The 23,205-nt window shown below is 42.0% G+C and overlaps 1 protein-coding gene across 5 annotated transcripts in view; it reads left to right on the top strand.

Annotated features, from left to right (window-relative positions):
• Positions 1-23,205, top strand: part of OPCML (opioid binding protein/cell adhesion molecule like) — a 1,137,716-nt gene that overhangs the window by 655,269 nt on the left and 459,242 nt on the right. The window lies entirely within an intron of this gene.

Below are 23,205 nucleotides of genomic sequence, written 5' to 3'. Positions count from 1 at the left end.
TGAGCGTGGATAAGGCATTTTGTGAGTCCACAGATGGTAGTATTGGCAGAAGCATTGCGTGGAGGGAAGGCAAACCCATGTCCAGAGGAAATGTCTAATCCAGAAAGGACAAAATGCTGCCTCTTCCATGATGGAAGCCATCCAATGTAATCAGCTTGCCACCACGTAGCTGGCTGATTGCCCTGGGGAATGATGTCATGTCAGGGGTTCAGCGTTGGTCTCTGCAACAGGCCAACTGAGCACTCAGTGGTGGTTGTAGCTAGCTTAGCCTTGGCTAGTAGAAGCCATGCTGCTGAACCCGTGCACAACCTCCATCCCTACCACCATAGCCACTTTGTTCCTGAGCCCACTGGGCAATGACAGGGATGACTGGGAAAAGAGATTGACTGGCATTCACAGAATGCTACCTACCCTCCTGAATATTAACATACTCCTCTGTGGAGCTCATCTTTGGGTGAGCATTTACATGAGAAACAAATATCTTCACATCCTTTGCCGACTCAGAGAGATCTATCCACATATCTATTCTCTCAATGTTTTTGCCACCAATTTTCTAATCATGTTCCTTTCAAGTCCCTGACCATCCAGCCTGTGAATCAGTACCTAATCACACATCCGGCCATTTTTCCTCTAAGCAAAGTGCAGAACCAGGTGCATTGCCCTAAATTCTGCTCCTTGAGATTTTCCTTTACCACTGTCATTAAAGGATCTTCCAGAAAGGGGCTGAGGTGCTGCAGCTGTCCACTTTTAGCTGGTGCCTCTGTATCATACAGAACCATTTGTCCACAAAGCCCGATATTTCTCTTCCTCTGTCGGCTGATCATGGGGACTCCCCATAAGGCCATAGGTGCAGGTGGTGGGAGAGAAAGCAGTGTGATAGGAGTAGACACCAAGGACATTTGGGGCATTTCTTCATGTAACTTCTTTGTACCTCCAGGGCCTGTGCTGGTCCATTATTTGATGAGGGACTGCGGCTGTGCATGCCCTTCCTGGCTTGGTAGGTCAGATGACACCCAGTTCATGATGGGAAGCTCAGGTCACCTGGTAATTGGTGGCCCATGGTCAAGCGTTCAGTTTCTATTAAGGCCCGGTAGCTGGCCAAGAGCTCTCTCAAAAGAGTAGTTATCTACAGATGATGGCAGACCCTTGCTCCAAAATCCTAAGGACTTCTGCTGTGATTCTTCTACAACACCCTGCCAAAAGCTCCAAACAGCATCCCTATCTGCCACTGACATCTTGGATATCATTGGATCTGCTGGGTCATATGGCCCAAGAGGAAGAGCAGCTTGCATGGCAGCTGGGACTTGCTGTAGAGCCTTCTGTTCTGGACTCCACTCAAAACTAGCAATCTTTTGGGACCCTCAACAAATGGGCCAGAGTAACACACCCAAGTGATGAATGTGTTGCCTCCAAAATTCAAATAGGCCCACTAGGCATGGTATCTCTTTCGTGGTTGTAGGAGGAGCCAGATACACAACATATCCTTCATCTTAGAAGGAATATCTTGACATGCCCCACACCATCGGACTCTTAGAAATTTCACCAAGGTAAAAGGCACTTGAATTTTAATTGGATTATCTCCCGTGCTCTGATATGCAAACACCTTACCCATAAGTCCACAGTAGTTTCTACTTCTTGGTCATGAGGTCTGATCAGCATAAGGTTATCAATAGAACAGTATGAAATCTTATGGAAGGGAAAGGCAATGAAGATTCCCGCAAACTGGATTGTGACATAAAGCTGGCGAGTTGATATATCTCTGATGTAAGACAGTGAGGGTGTATTGCTGGCCTTGCCAGCTGAAGGCAGAGTGCCTCAGGTGGGCCTTATGAACACAAATGGAGAAAAAGGTATTTGCCAGTTTAGTAGGTGCATACCAGGTACCATTTTGAAAACTGCATTCAACTTGTCTTTGACGGTTGAGTGCCGTCACTTGGTCCCTATCACCTTGGGATCCAATTACTCCCATTGCATTTAAGTTTTCCAGCTGAATAGCAGCAGCTCCCATTGTAAGGTCTGGTCTACAGAGAAGAGCAATCACAGAGCTCTTCAGGGGTGCTGGGGCTCCCCTCACAAATCCATTGTTCAAAGTATTGATGAAAAGTCTGTCTTCTGGACCCTCCTGGTGTGTCTGAGTAGGGTTTAAGTGACAAATCCACTGTAGCTTTCCAATCTCCCTAAGCCTTTGAATCCCTTCCTCTGTGTTAGCCCAAGGGAGATCAGGCATCTCCAGCTCACTCACAGTGGGTCATGTTTTTTGATCCATGTTTTACCACTCAATCAAACAAACTCACTCCCTGAGCTGCAAAGTTAAATTGAGGACCTCGGCTCTGAGGGTCCATATAAGTAAATTTGGCCTGATCCAACTTTATATTTCTTCCACCATATTCCCACACTCTCAGTATGCATTCCCACAAGCGTTCCCCAGACTTCTGCTTGTATAAATTAGAAACCTGAAGTAGTTCTTTTGGAACATGGCACACCTCCTCCTGAATCACACTTTGAAACTCACCTCTAGGGGCCTGCTGGGACTCAAGTCTAGTTACAGGTCCAGAAGCAAAGAGGGGCAGGGGGGGTGGATTCTGAGGAGACTCAGCATTGTCTTGCTTGGCAACTGCCTCATGGAGGCTGTTACCATTTTCTTAGACAATGCAGGGTTAACTCCTTCAGACAGAGATGGAAAACCCTATACTATTGTGGGTGGGAACCACTTCTGCTGGCAAATAACACTCATCAGAATTTCGTAGCTCAGTGTCTCCAGCCTCATCAGAGCCCTCCCACACATCCCCATCTCAACTTACAGATCCCATTCTGTCTCAACCAATGGCCTCACTTTAACCACAGACACCTGCGGAGCTGAGAGTTCAGCTTTTGCTGTGATTCAGTCAGTCATATGATAAGTGCTCTTGTTTGATTTTCAGCAATCCCAGACCTGTGGCTACATGGGAGGAGATTCAGACTCAGGGCACACTTAGAAGCTCTTCAGCTATTTATGTAGAGCTGGAGCAGGAAATGGAATACCTGAACTCATTCTTTTCCTTCATCCCTTTGTCCACTGACATTAGGAGCAACCAACCAAAGTCATTATATTCCTTGGTTCTGCACAAATGTTAGGGGTATCATATATAGAAGTCACCAAGTTTCTTGTCTCTTATAAGTGGTGAATTAAAAGTACCAAATGTACCTATTTTATGTATCTCTACGAGCAGTTTGCCCTAGAGAGTTCAGTGCTCTCTGTGCTGTTAGAAGTAGAGTCTTTGGCATTTTTAGATTTAACCAGATTAGATAGCCAATTCTAGAAACCCCAAACCAATTATGAAAACCTCTAGAACCACTGTTGGTACTAAAATCTGCACTAGTCAGTGTTCTTCAGAAAGACAGAACCAACAAGCTATTTATAGATATATAGATATATGTGAGGGGATTTATTAGGGGAATTGACTCACCTGATTACTGAGGCTGAGAAGTCCTGTGACAGCCATCTAAATGCTGGGGATCCTGGAATGCCAGTAGTGTTGCTCAGGCCAAGTTCCAGGGCCTGAAAACCTGGGGTAGGAGTGGGGGTTGCTGGTGTAAGTCCTAGAGTCCAAAGGCCAGCGAGCCTGGAGTTCTGCTGACCAAGGGCAGGATAAGAGTGTATCCAAGCTCCAGGAAAGAAACCTATTTGCCTTGCCTGTTTTGTTCTGTCTGGGCCCCCAGCCTATGAGATGGTGCCAAGCACACTGAGGGTGGATCTTCTCCACTTGGTCTACTCAGACTCACATGCCAATCTCCTCTGGAAACTCCCTCACAGACACATCCCACTATAATGCTTTCCAGTTCTGTAGGTACTCCTTAATCCAGTAGGTGGATACGTAAAATTAACCATCACAAGTTCTGCTGCTCAGAAGAGCTGTAGGCTCTTAAGTGGTATGGGCCCCTGAAGTCATGGGTATGGATTAGCTCTATGGAGGATAAAGAAGAAATTAAGAAGAGAGTGCCTTGGACAGAGTCTTGGAGATCTTTAATACTTAGTAGCTTTAGCTTGGATGAATGAAACATAAGAATCGGCCAGAAAGTTAGCTGGAGAGCAAGGTTGTTTTTAAATATAAGAAGCTCAAGAATACTATTTCAAGAAGGAGGAAATAGTCCAAAGAACCAAGTGCTTGCTTGTAAGTCAGGTATAATGACTGATAAAAGACCTAGTGTAACAAGATGATTGATGACATTAATGAAAAGTATTTCAGGCAAGGATGAGACCAGACTTAAATGAGTAGACTGAGGACTGAATGGGAGGTAGAAAAGTAGAGGCAAACATTATAATTCTTACAAGAAATCTGGTTATTTAGAGAAGAAAAGACTAGAAGCATGATGGAAGGAACAAGAGTAGTGGAGTAAATTGTGGTGTGGCATGAGCTTGTGTGTGTGTGTGATGTAAAGACGCATCTTTAGCTTCTAGAAGTTTTCAATTTAATGTAGACAACCAGACCAAGAGACAAGTATGCAGCACTTTGATAAGAGTGTGTAAAGACAGCCTATAACTCCACCTTGCTTATTGGAAGCCAGGAGACAAGAGATACAGCCCACCATCTTTGGAAACTGTGGTTTAATATGAAATTCTTTCTATATTTTGACTGAAGCTTCAAAACAATGGGAGCTATTACCATATTGCAAAGCAAGGTGCCAGACCACTGGCAATACTTGCAAAGAGTTGCTAAAACAGATTTTGCGATATTGCTATCTCCTCACTTTTAGCCTTCATAAGAGGCTGGCAAAGAGAGAGTTTGATATTAGAAAGACATTAGTGGCTTCTTTCTCAGAGAGCTCCTGATGGTCTCTGAATTGCACCCTTCCCAGGGAAGGTGTTGTGGAACAGACTTTTTTCTCACCTCTAGACTAGATGGAGGAACTAACTACAAGGAGACTACACACAGAGCTTGATGATCCCAGGGAACCAAACAAAAGCACAGGTGATGGGCTAGCTGAGTGCCCAGCAGCAGCAAATAGGGCTGCACCGGGGTGGGGCGGGGGCGGTAACTGCACTTCTCACAGCCATGGTCAAGCGTCTGTATTTCCCGAGGATGATGGCTTAGCCATGCTGGAAAGATTAGGCCTGGAGGTTTTTTGTTTTGTTTTGTTTTGAGACGTAGTCTTGCTCTATCCCCCAGGCTGGAGTGCAGCGGCACGATCTTGGCTCACTGCAACCATAGGCCTGGAGTTTTTATAGCTCCTGTCCAAGTGAACCGCCAGCTGGTTCAGTTCTGTGACAACGAAGGGTCTAAAACACCCACTGTAGTTAGTCAAGATGATTGACGGTTTCAAAAACAAGGGTTAATGGGGGTAGAAGGTTGATGGCAGAGGGGTGAAATGTGAGTGAGAAGGAAGGAATTATAAACAGGGAGTGGGGACAACCTTTATATAATAGAAGTTGTGAGAAGGAGAGTAGTACATGAAAATAGCTATAGGAAGGGCCTTTGTTTTGTTTTGCTTTTCAAGAATGCCAAAATCTGAATGTAATCCAGATAAAGCTGGGCTTTGTTGCTTTTAGCTTCTTGCTCTTTGTTATATTCTACTCAATAAATAGCAGTATTGCAACAACAGTCACACATATTATTGGAAAGAATACTTTACTTTTGAGATGGAGTCTTGCTCTTGTCGCCCAGGCTGGAGAGCAATGGCATGATCTTGGCTCACCGCACCCTCCGCCTCCCAGGTTCAAGCAATTCTCTTGCCTCAGCCTCCCGAGTAGCTGGGATTAGAGGCGCCCACCACCAGGCCCAGCTAATTTTTGTATTTTTAGTAGAGACGGGGTTTTGCCATGTTGGCCAGGCTAGCCTCGAACTCCTGACCTCATGATCCACCCGCCTCGGCCTCCCAAAATGCTAGGATTACAGGCGTGAGCCACCATGCCCGGCCAAGAATACTTTACTTTTGAAAGCGAGAAAGGGCCTCTCTCTTTATAATGCACATCGATGTAGTTAAAATTATTTTTTCTCTATATTTCTTTCCATATTTTACATGCCCTTCTTCTGTCCCCCACTCCAAATAGCTCTCCTTTTCTTCTCAACCACCCCACACTCTCTTCTAAACTCAGTTAGAATGAGTTCTTGATTCTTCTGTCTCCTGGATATGCCTTTAGGATCTATTCTAATTTTCTAGGGGAGAAGTCTGCCTTTTCCGCTGTAAATTTAGTGATTTCCAGCCTCTCCAGCTCTCCAGCCTCATTGCTACTCAACACAGTTACAGACCTTTCTAGGTGATGACATTGGAACAAAGGCTCTTGTCTTTTAAAAGCGACGGAGAAGTCCTTAAGTATTCATACTTTAATATTGTAGCTTTGCATCGACTTAGTATTCTTCAACACTGTTGGAAAAGAGCCAGAGGGAGTGGAGTTGGAAATCCACGCAGTGGGTCCTTGAGGAGAAGCAAGGGTGGGAACAGAGCCCAGGTATAGGGGAACCCTCAGACAGGAGAGTACACCATTCACGGCAGCAGGGGTGTGGGTGGGAGAGGATGGGCGGGATGAAGAGAGGATGTTTACAGGGAACATGGAAATTGAAAAATCTGGACGTTAAGAGAATTTCTTTCATGCAGCTGATTTACCCAGCTAATATAAGGTAAAGACAATATTTGAATGAAATTAGAGGTGACAAGATATTACCCAAAATATTTATACATTCATTCATTTGTTCATTAATTCAGCAAAGTTTCAATGAGCACTTGCTCTGTGCCAGGCCATGTTCTAGACACTGGAGGCCTAAGAGAGAACAAGAGAGATAAAAGCCTTGCTCTCATGGCGTTGATATTCTAGTTTATATTCTGGTTTATATAAACTGGAATATACACTTATATATTCCAAATATATATTTATATCTTCCAGTTCATATCTAGTTTATTTGCATATAAGCAAACTGAATTTTAAATATTCCAGTTTATATTCTAGTTTGTTTATTTGCACATAAACAAACTTAGTTTTAAATATTGGTAAGTATTTTAAGAAAAATAATACGGAGTCCTGGGCAAGAAAGGTTGAAAAGGGAGGAAAATGGCTACTTTTGCTATGATGTCTCAAAAAATCTTTCTGACCAGATGGATGAGCTTGGGTCTGGTAAGAGAGGAACAGCAACAATTGCTGTGTGCCCAAGATGTAAAAATAGTTATCAGTGAAGTTGACACTTGAACCAAGACAGCCAGACACTTTTGGGAAACTTACCTAAAATAATTTTTGTAATATAGACTTCCAAAAAAGTTACCAACAATCACCTAGAACTACCTTACCTAATTTTTAAAAAGTTCTAAATTACATATGCTGATTTCTCTTAAGGTAAATAACTTTGGATGTGGCTTGTAAATTGCATGCTACTACCATGTGGGACGGACACAAACAAGGTAAGATGATGTTGGCATACTTCATAGTAGAGAGGGGAGATGTAAAGAGTGTTAGTGCTTTGCTGAGATCATCAAGCTCTGACTTTGTTTCTTGTATTTCTCATCATAGGGTCATTTTTCTTTTCTTTTTTTTTTTTTTTTTTTTTTTTTGAGATGGAGTCTCGCTCTGTCACCCAAGCTGGAGTGCAGTGGCTCGATCTCGGCTCACTGCAAGCTCTGCTTCCCGGGGTCACGCCATTCTTCTGCCTCAGCCTCCTGAGTAGCTGGGACTACAGGCGCCCACCACCACGCCTGGCTAATTTTTTTGTATTTTTTTTTTTTTTTAGTAGAGACAGGGTTTTACCACATTAGCCAGGATGGTCTCGATCTCCTGACCTCGTGATCCGCCTGACTCGGCCTCCCAAAGTGCTGGGATTACAGGCGTGAGCCACCGTGCCTGGCCCATTTTTCTTTCTTATCTTTATTTTATCTTGCTCTTTTGTATGTATCTTTGTAACCTCCCTTAAATTATTCTGTGTAAAAGTTGCATGTCTAAATAAAGAGCATACTCTAGAAACTCAATGATTTTTCTCTTCTGCTTCTTCACTTCTCTGGTCTCCAAATGCTGATGTGGATGTCTGCATCTATCTTGCTGAAGTAAAATTAAAGAACAATGGATTTTTCATACGTTGGCTCTTTTGTAACTTGACTCCCCCAGAAGCTGAGCAGTGAGATTTGGAGGGTGAAGAAAGATATTGTCAGTGAAGATGGTTCTAGCATTATAGGACTTCTTTGAAGTGGAAGAGAAGGCATTTTAGCCAACACTCAGATGCTTCCAAGAACACCCTTGACATCAGAATTCCCTGAAAATAGGCATCTCAGGAGCATTAAAGAAAAATTTAGATTATAAAAGGAAGAAGGCATAGCAAGTAGAAAAAAATTACAAAGGCCCCACAAAGATAAAAAGTTGCCTTGCGGATGATGATGGAAGCTTCATCCAGAATCTCTTTCCTAAAATATGAAGTTATTTTAGGTTTTGCCACTCTCAAATTAAAAATACTAATAGCCCATTTCTGCCTATTAAAATGGTGCATATTGAACGGTGTCTATGCTTGTGTTACACACACAATAAATTAAACTTTGACATATTTCTGCAATTTCTGTTCACTTTTTCATTCGGGAAGCAAGCATTTATTGACATCTCCTATATGCCAGCACTGTGTTAGAATGGAATGGGCTGTATTTATTCAGACAAACCTCATCCCTGTACTAACTGAAGTGTGACATCCTAATGAGTTCTTCTACAATGCTGCTACCTTTCTTTGATCCAGAACAAAAGTAAACCATGGAGTTGGAAGACAAAATACTGATGACAAAATGTATTAATTGTAATTAGGCCCTGGGCACTGGCTGTAAGAGGGAGACATCTCTGGTAGGAAATATCAGGAAGGAAAACCTAATAGTTCTGCCCAGTTGGCCTTCATTATCAATCACTTTGACCTTTCAGTGAGTATGTTTTTCTAATGAGATGAGAGATGCTTGTAAATATTCCAAGATCTTCAGGTACAACATGACTATGTGGGTGGGGCATTGTTATCATCGTGGATGCAAATTTAGAGTCTTTTCTAGGCAAAGGTTCTCCACTCCATGAGGTCAGAAGTACCTGCTTGCTAAGCTCCAGAAGGTTATGTCCCATGGACATTTGAACAGAAAGCAACTTCGTAGCACTTGCCCGTGCTTGGTAGGAGGATGTAAGGGGTGTTTTAACGTAAGAACAGAAGGAGCCACCGTTATCCCGACTGCCTCCCTTGCCCAGAATTAACTAGAGTTACCTTAAGCAAATCAGCTTTCTTTGTCTGTCCGTGAGATCTCTTTAAAATATCACTTAAAGTTGCAGTCCTGAGGCAAACAGTTAGATGTTCTCTGTACATTGCCCAAAAGCCACCTTCTTTCATTCCTACAGTGTCATTCTCTCACTGTACCTGGACATAAGTCCTGAAAAATCATCTGCCAAGTGCCCTGTAAACTGTGGCACTGCTCTCAGATAAAGAAGTCAATGGCGTGATTTCTAAGAGTTTAGGGCTGATTTGTCCTTTTCATCTATTCTGACATGATTTAATGTTCCAGAACTTGTAAAGGGAACAGATTTTTTTTTTCTTTTTTCTTTTTGTTGTAAAATTTGTGAATAATTTATCAAGTGACTGAAAGAGCAGTGGCTTTAAATTATTAAAATGCATTTTGGTTTTGAAAGAAGACATTAGAGATGTTTGCCTTGGCCCATTCTTATGCCTTTACACAGCAGCAAGAGATTCCTACAAATTCGGGGAATGGTAAGGTGATTTTCAGTGATTTATGGGGAGACTGAGAAAGAGCCAAAAAAAAAAAAAAAAAAAAGCCAAACAAACAAACGAACAATACAGACAACTTTCATTTATTTAAGACAGAGCTTTTTCTGAAGCAAATAACCTTTTGTTACATCTCCAGAGAAATGACATTTCCTTTCCCTTTTCCTGCTTTGCAAGGACAGCAGATGCGTGGGGGGAGAAACTGAAACAAATGGAAAGTAAGGCAGGCACAGGCTCCTTCGCGTTCCTTCTCCATGAGCATCCCTCACCGGGCATGCTGAAGGCATGGCTGTGCTTCCTTCAATTTGTCACACATCAGACACAGCGCACAGCCTCTGATCTCTAGAGAAAGTTATCCATTCCACTCTGTCTGACCTAAATAATAAATTCTAGGCCGTGCAGCCTGGAATGATTCCTGTCTGTCCCAAAGGACCCTGGTTGGGCCCATGTGCCTTGTGGTATGGGGTGAGACGTCCCACCCAGATCTTGGCCATCTTAGTGACAGAAAGGGAACTGAACGTCAAACCAGGCTGTCTACATCCAGATACATCAGCTCCTACACCCTGCTTTTCCTTGTGCCTCCCCTCTTCTCTTTATTCACCCTTCACTCTTTGCCAGTAATTTCTCTTCCACACTCTCATCCAAAGGCCGCATGCCCCTCCAAGCCTCTCCCAAATCCTACTGTAAATGGAAAAGGACATTCCATGCTGATCTTACAAGCAACAAAATCTAGACAGTCATGAGACCAGCCCTTGGCCTGGCCTCAACTTTCCCTATGCTATGTATAAATCCCTGAGAGAAATTCTCTCTGGGATAGGAAATATATTTCACATGGCACAGCTTAGGCAGAGTAAGATAGAAAGCTAAGTGTAGTAGAAGATCTGGCAGAGGTGCCGCAGTGCGGACAGGGAGCTGTGAAGCTACCGATCCCTTATGTTTTTGACACTCTCTTAAACCATTTCTGATTACATCAATCCTACCTGTTTCTCTCATATTTCAATCCCTTGCTCTGAAAAGGAAGCAAAAAGTGATTGTTCTATAAAATGAAATTTTAGTACCCCTATTTTCTTGTTTAGATACTCCCAAATGGGTATCATCATCCTCATTCCTAAGTTTAGAAACGTGCCTATTGTACTAGGTGGCCGGGCTGGAGTCACACTCAGGCTGTGCGATGTTCATTGCTGTTCATTGTACTCGGTCAGGCCCCATCTTCGGGGTGAGTGCAAAATAGCTTGGAAAACTGGGTATGCATTCAATCCATTTTATTTCTTGTTTCTCCTTTTCAGAACAAGGAGTTGGAAGATGAAATACAGTCATGTGCTGCTTGACACCAGGACACATTCTGAGAAATGCTTCGTTAGGCGATGTGGTTGTGTGTGAACACCAGAGTGTAGTTATACAAAACTAGATGGCATAGCCTACCACACACCTAGGCTCCGTGGCGGAGCCGACTGCTCCTAGGCTAGTGTTACTGTACTGAGTGCTGCAGGCAGCTGTAATACAGTGGTATTTGTGTGTCTAAACATAGATGAGGTAAAAATATGGTATCATGGTCCTACGAGACCACCATTGTATTTGTGGTCTGTCAGTAACTGAAATGTTGTTATATGGTGCATGACTCTACAGGTAGGGTCTTAGAATGATAAACTTCTGTAAGTGAGCAGAGCCTTGTACCTGATTTAGTTTAATCTACTCTTTTTCATGATGAAACTGGGGCTCTGAGATGCTCAGTGGCTTGGATCCAACGTGCTATCCGTGGGGCTAGCGCTCTTTCCACTGTAGTGAGCCACTGGCATTCTCCGAGCGGGGCGCGACGGCGTTCTCGGATGTATATGCAAGAAGTCAGGAAACACTCAAGGTCAGAGGACAGAGGCAGGGGCACTGGCTTTTAAAACAGTTGTGGCAATTTTCATTTCCAAAGATGCTGCAGGGACATCTCATCTCATACGCTCTTCGGTCTTCTACCAGCTGGCCACGACGCCCCCAGCACAGGGAGGAGTCCGGGCCCCCTTTTCCTGAACCTGGTATGGACCCATGACTTGCTGATAACCAATGGAATGTGGCAGAAGTGACTCTGCCTGATTCAGGCTGGGTCAGAAAAGGCCAGGTAGCTTTGGCCTAGCTGGATTGGGCAGGCCCTGGAGGAGCCACCTGCCTGAAAAGTCTGATTACCCAGAGACCACAAGCTGGAGAGGCCCCCAGCTGGAGCTGGTCCTTCTCACGGTCGCTGCCAAGGTGTCAGATAAGGAATGAAGAAGCCATTGTGCACACTGCAAGCCCTGTCATTCCCAGTCATTTGAGACTTCCCAGCTGAGGCCCCAGGCATCATAGAACAGGGGCAAGCCGCCCCCACCCAGGCCAAATTCCAGACCCACAGTGTCCATGCCCACAGTAGCATGGTTGTTGTTCAAGTTCCTAAGGTTCATGAGGCTTGTTATTTAACGACTGATAATTAGAGAATAGTAAATGTTTATAATAAAAAATAAAATAGAAATAATAAATGCTTACAAATAACAAAAATAGTTTTACAGTAAGTTAATTTTGAAAGCTTTATTGATATGGGACTAGTTATGTAAATTACGCTAATCCATACAATGGAATACTTTGTAGCCCTTACAGGAATGTGATAGCCCTATACTTATTATGGAAAGAGGGTAAAGACACATGGCAATGTGAAAAAAGCTAGTTGAAAAGTATGTATGTTATAATGGTGTTTGTATAATGAAGGCAAAGGAAATTGTGTGTTTGTGTGTGTGTGTTTCTGTCTCATGGGACATGTATCTACACAAGACATTTCTGAAAGGATACAGGAGAAACAATGAAGTGGTTAACTGGATAGGGGGAATGAGGACTCAGGGAGGGGAAATGTTACATGCCAAGAGAAATTTATTTTCTTGTTACTGCTTTCCCTACTGTTTGATTTTCTACCATGAGTTTGTTCTATTTTGAAATTAATGCTTCCAAGATGATGAATATTTTATATGCTACCTCCAAAGAGAAAAAAATTCTTTATTGCAGGTGACAGCTGAGGTTGTATATTTTCAACTGTAGCACAAAGACAGTAAAAATTATTTTTTTCAATATTTGAGAAAGCCCTTTTACCCCAAATACCAACTTCATTTTTTGCATAGCTCAGTCCAAGGTGTCATTCACAAAATATTAATAATATAAACTATGATGTCATGTGAAGTAGGTGACATTACTGGGGAATTAATTGATGTCATGTGAAGTAGGTGATATTATTGGGGAATGAATCGTGTTTTCTTTCTGTGTCTCTTGACCTCCAACTAAAGTAGGATAAACAGCATGTTTAACCATGGGCAGAAATTAACTCAGTCACCCAAAGAGAATGGTGATTAGCAAGATGTGGTTTTAGATGACTGAACACTTGAACACGCTAGCTCCTTTCTAGTAAGGACCCATATTGTGTTTTGCAGCCCATAGAAATGCAGAGCTTATCAGTTCCCCGGATTTTAGACATTGCTTGCAAGTGGCATCCACCATTCTGTTCTGCAGAGAATGACACAGTCCATTTAAGAAGAGGTCTTATGCCATGTCTTATATGAAGATACCTGGCATTTGGTGGTGGGGTGCATTCATGGCTCATTGGTAAGTTAATTGTTATGGTGGAAGAGGGAGTGGAGCAGAAGGCACAGCGTGTGGTCCAGGTAGATGCTGTCCACTGCCCATGATCAATGTCAGCCAGAGAGCTGCGCAGCTTGGACTCGGCTCTAAGTCCTCTCCTTCCACCGATACTCAGTCAGGTGCACCTTTATGTAACTAAGGCTTTTATTTTTGGCAACGGTCTCCTATTGGAAACCATAGTTTTTTAAATGATGTGTCGCAAATCTGAGCAATCACTTTTCAGTTCTGTGAAATAGCTTCTTTGAGTATAATCACCTATATATTTTAGTAAAAACAATTTGGTAATGTTCCTAACTTACTGTTATTATTATTTGTGTGGCACCTATCAGAGACCCTTGATTGTAGCCACTAATGAAAGCTTGCACAAAGCTATAAAGATTGTTCTGAATTATAATAGCTGTCAACAGTTTTCATCTCAGTAAACCAAAAGCCTACGCTATTTTGTAACTTGTGATGTTCTGTCTTTAAACCACAGCAAACTATAACCAAGCTATATATTCACAGAATTCCCACTTTACATGTCTCCCCATGAGGCATGTTTTATTTTCTAAGATCTAGTCAAATAAAGAAACCCCAAGCAATCTTTCTGACCCCTGGTATTTGTCTCTTTATATTATTTTCCTTATTTCTTTGACAGGTTCTCTCTGCGGCAACCAACACACTTCTATCCACCACAGACAGTTGCCTCATTTTCTCTGACTTATTGGAGCCATTTAACGTTTTTGATACCTGCTCCTCAATCTGCCTTCTGGATGTGGGAGGCACCTCACTGTCTCTTCCCCTTTTCAGGAAGCCCCTGTCCTGTCCTATTTGTAATCTCTTTTCTTCTCCCCACCCCAGAAAGGTGGGCACACCCAAAGGACAATCGTTAACCTTGTACTGCATATTTTCTCTCATATGGTGATTTCATTCATTTTCTAATATGTGAATTTTTCCCAAATGGATAACCCCAGCTATAATCTCATTTTAGAATTTTGGCTCTACGATTATATGATTTTTAAGATGCCTTCCAGCTCTATAAATCTATGCTCCTATTATGTCTGACTGCTCACTAGATATTTCTTCTTGAATGTTCCACCATCATCTCAAACTCACCGTGTCTAAGTCCAAACACATTATGTTTCTCACTGGAACATGTGAGGCATAATGAATAGAGCTTAAACAGAAACTGAAGTGCAGTAGACCCAGGACTCAGTTTTGCCTCTCCAGTTCACTACCCCTGGGCTCTTGGGCAATTTGCGAAATCTCCCTGATTTGTAATTTTTTAGTGTAGAAGAATAATTTTTATTTTATAGGGTTTTTATAAGGATTGATGAGCTAAATATAAGCTTGATAGGTAAATACTAGAAATACAGTTGACACATAATAATGTTATTCCCTGTCCCATCGCCTCTCATCTTCCTGCTTTCCCTGTCCTTTTCATTCTCCTGTTTACCCAAAACGCTAACAGTATTCCTGTATGTCATCCTAACCTAAATAAAATCATGTTTCATAAGACAGTCTTCCAAATGCCTGTAATACCTGTGCTTTATTTTTATTCCCACTGGAACCAACCTCACTGAGCTGTTCATCTCTTCACACCTGGAATATGGTAATTTTGCAGCTCTCTAACAGCCTTCTACAATAGCCTTCTTGTCTGCAGGACTAATTAATCCTGTGCTCTCTTGCGGGTGTGTTCCTAATTCACCTGTCTGTGTTTTCTATAAAGAATCACTAAATGGTGCCTGACCTAAAATAATGATTTAATGTGATTGTTTCAGCCCCTTTATTTTTTTTTAAAAGTAGGCATACATGACCCCCAGCATGCGTACAGTATTTTCTTAGGCACCTTGGTCTCTATTTTACTGCTGCCTTCTCATGGCTGAGTTAATCCAGTAGATTCACGTGTTGCATGAGGCGTATAAGATCCAGGGCCATGCATCTGTTTGTGCAGGTTCTTCCTTCAGGGAGTACCTTGCCCCTCAGATCGGACCATTTTGGTGTTCGCGGGAAAGCCTCACTGCCTACATGAATTCTTTTTCAACCGTCGCAGCTGAAGCATCTTTCTCTTTATTTTCATAAACACATTGTATATTTTTGGACTTATTCATTGGGCATTCAAATTCATGAATGCAAGTGCTTTTATACGCATAATTCCCACTTCCTAGAAAGTCTTTTCCCCACCTCTTGATCTTCAGAGTTTTTTACTCTTCCAGTTTAAGCAGGATAAAATATTTTCTCCTCTTGGAAACCTCTTATGGCCTATGCAATCTTACATTTCTACTGCTTCTCAAGCAGATGTAAGCATTTGGTTTTCTGTGCATTCATCACATTTTTCACACACCTCTCTTATGTTACCTGCTATATTGTAATCACTCTCTCAGTCAGTTTTCCATGTGGCTTCCTAGCAAGCTGGGTTTCTAGTTCTTGTTCATCTTGATACCTTCAACCTTGCTAACACATAGAGAGTGCTTCATAAATATACGTCCCGTGAGATAAAGGGGTGAAGTTGGGGGATTCGTGAGGCCCTATCACGATATGCAAAACATATCAATGAGTGATTCCGGTGACTCCAGAATGACCTATAAATCTCAATAAGAGAGGATGGGACACAAATGACGGAGTGGAGAACAATGACGACCTTCCCCTGCATGCTTGCTATCTTCCTTCCTGGTTCTAGAACCACTCACCATCTACAAACATGTTTATTCCCAGCATGATAGGAAGTTTTATGTTGCAGAAAGATGATGTACTGGATTTGATTTTGTAATACTTTTTGTTTTGTTTAAAAGTCGTTTGCCTTCTGTTTACTTATTAAAATATCCACGAGGTTCATTTTTTGTTTACACTTGGATCAAGTTGGCATTTTAAATTTACTTGTTAGAACAGAAAATATACAACTCTATTTCTGGATATCATTGGTTGTTTCTTTTTCTTGCCCTCCCCCTCCTCTGTAGTTAAGGATTTACCTTGAAATGTCCCCAGCCTGAACACCAAATGACTTCTGTCCTAGAAGGGAATAAGCCAGGAGAAGGAAAAAGTTGGGTTAAGTCTCCTTAGCCCCTAACCACAGGGCTAGAATGCAATGGCAGTGAAATGTACTAATTTATCTTATTTTACATAATTAGAGTTAGGGGCTATTGAACACAGAATGCAAATGTATGCTAAATATGCAAATCAACCACATTTCCCAGATCTGGAGAAGGGGGAAATGTGGTAGCCTTATGTTAGATGGTTCTCTCTTATCTGTGAACACAACTTTTCAGCACTACAAATGCAAGCAACTGCGCAGTCACAGTTGGGGCTGCTAATTTGGAAATCCAGTTTAGGCTGATTTGAAAAGACAACAGCATTTTTGCAATCACTGGTGTATCCTTTATGAGAGAGCTAGTCATGCCATTTTTTGTTTTCTGAAGACGGCCTTTTTTTCTTTTTTATTATTATTATTTTTTTAAATTTGGGATCTTGCCTAATTCTTTAGTACAAAGCCTGGCTCTAAAACTGTAGAGTAGACATTTACTGGGAGTGCCCCCAGCCTAACCATGTATCAGAGAGGCCTCCTTGCCTGGATCCTTGCCCAACTGCAGGGAGCCTAGTCAGCAGGCCTCCTGCCAGCCTCACAGCTCCTCAGCTCCTCCTGAGGGTCCTTCAGCTGCAGTGGGGCTGCATTGTTTGTGCTTCATGCCCCTTCTTGGGGGGCCTGCAGTCCTGGAGGCTCATGCTTCCTCCCTCTTCCCTTCCCAGGTGTGGCGCTCCAATAAGTATCTGGAACCCCAGACTCCAATTCAGCATCTGCTTCTGGAAACTGAATTTGTGATACAGATCTTCATTCCCTCACCCAGTGTTTTCCCCATTTTAGGAAATTTTCTTTGTAGTTGGAGATCTCATCCTCTCCTAAATATCCCTGTTAAGTGGATCCAGTAAATTAGTTCCCAGTGTTTCATCCCAACTAAAGAATAAATGGTGGCATTTGGGGCACCCAGAGTGCTGTGGGCAACTTGTCTGAGATCCTTTCAAACTATGTCATGTGAGTGACCACAGAGTCGTAAGGTCAGACTTGTAAAAACACTATTTTTTGCTGTGTGTTCCACTATGCTATTACTCTGGCCAAAAGAGGCAAGGGGCTGGGAATGGAAGTGGGGGTGCTGAGTGTTGTCTTCAGGTTAAAGCAATATCGAACTCCAGTCAGAGACATGGGAAGAAATATGGAGACCCTGCGTGGGGATCAGTTTCAAATTACTATCTGGACTCAGTCAAGGAAATTATGTACAATTACTTGAAATTGGTATGCAACGTCATTTTAAGGAGTAGAATAATATGGCCATTCTACCAGTAATTTGGTTAGTAATTTGGTAGTAATCTCTAGTAATTACTGTAAGTGCTAACCAGTTCATTTTCCAAATCACTTTTCCTTTTGGGCGTTCACTTTATTTTGTACGTTTTAATTGAGTTTTTTTGTAAAATGGCCTAACAATGTTTTACATTCCATGGCCTTAGCCAGGGCTGAGCGTGAGAATCCGCAAGCCACTGGGCCCAGTTTTGTTTTCAGCATCTGGATAGTTGCTGCTTAATTCATATGAATCCCCATGTGTTTCCATTACTGTCATCATCAACTAAGACATTTTTGAGCCCTGAGTATCTTTGTGGTATTATAATAGGGGAAAATAAAATACTGAATTAATCAAAAGATAAGGCCCGTGGAGTTTGTGACCCAGAAGAGATATAGGCACAGACAGAGTGGAGCAATTCTGATGATAGGTTGTAGATGCTCAAGAGAGCCGTGGTGGTTTGTCAGCGTGGCAGACGTTTGTGAGTGTGTAGATTTTAATTATTTAAAATCATTTAATTTTTTAAATTATTAAAAAATTTATTTAATTTCATGTTCTTCCTGGCTTTACAAATTGATTAGAAAAAGCCCAAGAACTGAAAGAGAGAAGGTAGGAAAGAATACAAAGATGAAGGGATATAATGGAATGATCAGCGAAAGTGTTTGGAAGTAAAGGAAGTAAGGAAAAGTGAGGGAGAAGGAGCTTAGTGTGCATCTGGGAAGTGAGCCGATTACACCTCTGGGGCTGGGGGAAGGTTAATTGAAGAGAAGAAAGAATGTGCTTGGCAGGTGTCTGAAATATAACTTTATCTTTCTATGAAATGGAATTCAGAATAGCCCAAATGCCCAAGTCACCATAAAGAAGGCATGATGGTACAATGTATGTTTTTGTTTGTATTTTTTTTGTTTTCCCAAAATGGCTCATGTATGAAGTAAGCTCTTAGAGTATCTCCCCCTACTATTGCAAATACAAACATAAGAGAAACCTATTTATTAACGCTGAACTAGTCTTATAGATAATTCATTATGCGCTTGCTGAGGATAGCTGTTGCCTGGGAGTTTCTTTATAGTTCTCCTCACAAGAGTTTTAATAGCTGTGCAGCGGAACTTCACACCAAACTTTGTTTTTCTCACCCATCATATTTTTATCACAAAAATGTCACTCTGAAAGGAGAAGCTCACTTTCCCAGTACCTTTCCCACTTTATTTCTTGCAAAATGTAATTTGGTTTATGGGCTGCTACTAATAACTTGCAAAGTCTGATTTCTACTTTAAGCCTTCCATTGTAATAACACCTCATCTTATTTTTGAAACACACAGAAACTTTCATAACTCTTTGACTACCTTTAACTCATTGATTTCTGAAAAACTATGAGGTAGGTCAGTGTGGCTTTTAGCTCATGTATTTGTTCACCCTATTTCTTGGTGTCTTTCAGCTCACCCAGGGCTTTGTAGCATCAGCTGTATGATTTTCATACTTTTACTAAGAATATTTTGTATGTCTTTCTTATCTAGGTGCCTAGAATGGCTGCCATATAGTAGATGCTCTATAAATATGTGTGAAATAGTAATTAAACCAGAATCAGTGATTTCCATTGTGCTTTGTTTTAGACACTTGTCTCCAAAGAGAATAGCTTACTTACGTTAATTTCATTTATACAAAGTTTCTACCACTGAGCCATGTGAAACAGGACATACTGAAAAATGTTGTTCTAATACTTCTTGTCATCTATATTAAGCAATGATTTCAGCCTGGTGCATGGGCTACTCAATTCACCTCTGAGGCTTTGATTAGTTCGCTTTTTAACCAGAGTATGCAAAATGAAATACGAAGCACTCAACGCTCAGATCCTTGAATTCTAATCATGCTCTATGACGTACCCATCATAATATCTGCAGAGAATGCTTCAACATCTCAGATCTAAAAGTTGTGGTCAACATTTCCTATGCCAGCTGTGTTAGGACATTTTAGAGAAATAAAACCAATAGGAGATATATCAATAGAAAGATTAGATAGATAGATAGATAGATAGACAGATAGACACTCTCTATATAGAGATCTACTGGCTCTGTTTATATATGTATCTCTACATATATATCTATATGTACATATGTTGATTTACATACACATGTACAAGAGAGAGATTTATCATAAGAATTAATGGACATGATTATGGAAGCCGAGAAGTTCCAAGATCAGTTGGCAAGGTGGAGACCCAGGGGAGCCACTGGTGTAAGTTTCAGTCCAAGCCTCAGCCTGAAGGCAGAAGACTGATGTCCCAGCCGAAGCCCATCAGGCAGGTAGAGAAAATAATTCCTTACTCAGCCTTTTTGTTCCATTCAGGCTTTCAAAAGATAGGATGAGGCCCATCCACATTAGGGAGGGCAATCTGCATTACTAAATCTACTGATTCAAAAGTTAATCTCATGCAACAATGTTCTCACAGAACACGTTTAACCAAATAGCTAAGCACCCTGTGGCACAATCAAATTGACATACAAAAGTAACAATTACAGCAGCCATCATCAGAGAACTACCGCCAGCCAATATAATTTTTTTTTTTTTTGAGATGGAATTTTGATCTGTCGCCCAGGCTGGAGTACAGTAGTGCGATCTCTGCTCACTGCAATCTCCGCCTCCTGGGTTCAAGCGATTCTCCTACCTCGAACTCCTGAGTAGCTGGAACTACAGGCATGTGCCACCACACCCAGCTAATTTGTTGTATTTTTAGTAGAGACGGGGTTTCACCATGTTAGCCAGGATGGTCTTGCTCTCCTGACCTATTTTGCCAAAATGGTGAATAAGTTAATGTCAATATGTATATTTGTCAGGGAAAAAGAAAATAAAATGTAAACAATTAGAAACAAGCTTCTAGGCAATGTTCCTATGACCATATGGCTACGCTTAATAGTAATTTACGTTGCTCTAGTCAAGAGTGTTTATTTTAGGTCTTCAGTCTGTTTGAGGAAAAGCTGTTTTGCATGACCCCAGCTTGGAGACTGGGCACAGAGTAAAGTCTAGGATAGGGTAGAGTACTAGTGAAGATACTACAGATTTCACCTGAGTATAATGAAGAAAGTGGCCACATCTCCGTTCCAGCCAGCTTCCCATAGGACTTGAAACCTCCAGCTAGGAGATGCTCCAGAGGGATCTGAGGGTCCTGGCTTTTAATAGTTCACATCATACCTATGAGGACTGTCAGAACAAGTTCATGAAGTAAGCATTCCCCTGCTGCCCCTTCCTACAAATAAAGAATGAAGAACTGAGAAGTCAAATGAACTCTTCAGGTGACCACAATTCATCGGTAGCAAAGCTAGGGCCAGACTCCAGTGTGCTTGGTGCTGGGTGCTGCACTGATAAGTTTATTGATACCATGATTTGATTCTCTGTTACCTGCAGACCTCACCTTTTCTTTTACCCTTATTCAAGTGAATATTGCATCTTTTTTTGGGTGGGGGGGGGGGGTGCAGCTTAGTTCCTGTCAATGACTGCCATCAAAAATGCTGACCGGGAATTTCAGAATTGAACAGTTCAAACCTCCTCTGCAGGTTGAAAAGATGAATCTCACATTTTGCACATCCATCTCTGCAGAATATAGTCATATTCTGCTGCTTTTCACTATGTGGGATATATATCACTTTTAAATGGCGACTGTGGCCTCTTGGCACACTGGGAAGTGATTGGGCAGCTTAACCAGCTTCCCTTGCGTGTGATAGAGAATTCTGAGGCAAAGCCCAGGCTTTCTTTCCCCACAAGGACAGCCATTGCCAATCACGTTTCCTTATTTAAAATCACTCCCTGGAGAAAATTAAGCATCTTTTTGTTTTGCTTCCTTTAACAGTCTGTGGTTTCATGCCCCTCCTGAGCCTTACCTGTCTTGAAAAGCAAAAACCACATCCTTTACCCCTGAAGATCCAGCTGGTGGTATACGGCAACTCCTTCCCTGATGGCATTGTGTTCTGATTCCTTAGAAAGCACCAGGCATGTTTACCTTTTCCTTAAATCTTCAATCTCCGCACACCGTTTTGGGCAGGGCAAGATAAAACTGGGGTGCTAGCTCATCCTGGGCCTTGCCAAATACCCTACCATCGGGACATTTATATTAGATATAGATTTCTGCTTAATAGAATAAGCCAGGAAAAATCACACTCCTTGTTGGCGTTCAAAGGATAAACCATAAAAGCCATTAAGAAGTACTGTAAGCATGAGGATGATTAATGGGACTCGAGGTGCTGTCCACTGACTATTTCCAGATAATGTCTTTGAGAGATTCCATTGCCTCTGGCGGCCATTCAGAGCTATTTATTTGCAAGGTGAAATTCTGAGTAATGATGTTTCCTGGGTAGCTCTGACTGACAGCGTTAAGGAGACAGAACTGGATGGCCCTGAACTCAGATCATAAAGGGTTTGCTCTCAGGAGTTGCTAGGATACTTCAGAGGTTGTGCATGGAAAGACAATATGTCTGCCCTCAAATTGCCCCTCCTTCTGTGAGCACTGAGTCTTCTCTTGAGGACCTCCTGGGCTTAAGGTTTATAGGGAAGAAGTGATTGTCAAGAACTATCGATTCCCGACTTCTATGAAACCAGTGTGAATTTTTTCCTTCCTTGAATTGGAGTTAGTTTGGACTGGGACAGGAGTGAGCATCCTGAGGGCAATGCCCTCCCAGGACCTGCAAAACTTGTGGTTTGCATTTCTTTTTAAATTGACAGAATATTATGCAAAGTACTTCAAATTGTCCATCATTCTCCAAGTTTCATTTGTTAAAACAGATCCCATCTGACTTCTTAAGGGCAAACTCTGACAATTATTTTTTAACATCTGGGTTGCAATAATGCAGTTTGTACGTCGATATGGTTGTTGATGCTTGAAAGTCTAACTTAACCTTTCCAGCAAAACAACCAGAGGAACCCAGGCTCTCATCTTGATAAAAGACACCACCCAGCACGGCCTCTGCTGGAAAGGAGACCTTCAATACATATTAGATGTGTAGGCTGGGCATGGTGACTCACACCTATAATCCCAGCACTTTGGGAGGCCGAGGCGGGTGGGCCTCTGAGGTCGTGAGTTCGAGACCAGCCTGACCAACGTGGAGAAACCCCGTCTCTACTAGAAATGCAAAATTAGCCAGGCGTGGTGGTGCATGCCTGTACTCACAGCTACTCGGGAGGCTGAGGCAGGAGAATCGCTTGAATCCGGGAGGTAGAGGTTGCGGTGAGCCAAGATCATGCCATTGCATTCCAGCCTGGGCAACAAGAGAGAAACACCGTCTCAAAAAAAAAAAAAAAAATTAGATGGGTAAATACATTGGCAGATGGATGGATACATGGATGAACGGGTAAATGAATGAAAGCTACCATATTTTGAGCACCTATAATGTTGTATAAATCAGTCATTTATATAACAATTTATAATTTTGATATTATTCCCATTTTGCAGAAGAGAAAACTATGGCTCAGAAGTGACTCGTCCAAGGTGATAGAGACAGGGTTTAAGTGCAAGGTTATTTTACTTTTCAGTCTAGAAAAGGGAAAGATGGATTCAACAGTAAGTAGCTTCATAA

Source organism: Pan troglodytes, chromosome 9 (genome assembly GCF_028858775.2).
Source record: "Pan troglodytes isolate AG18354 chromosome 9, NHGRI_mPanTro3-v2.0_pri, whole genome shotgun sequence".
In the NCBI taxonomy this organism is placed as follows: domain Eukaryota; kingdom Metazoa; phylum Chordata; class Mammalia; order Primates; family Hominidae; genus Pan; species Pan troglodytes.
Note: the sequence above shows the minus strand (reverse complement) of the source record. Positions and strands in the feature narration are given on the sequence as shown.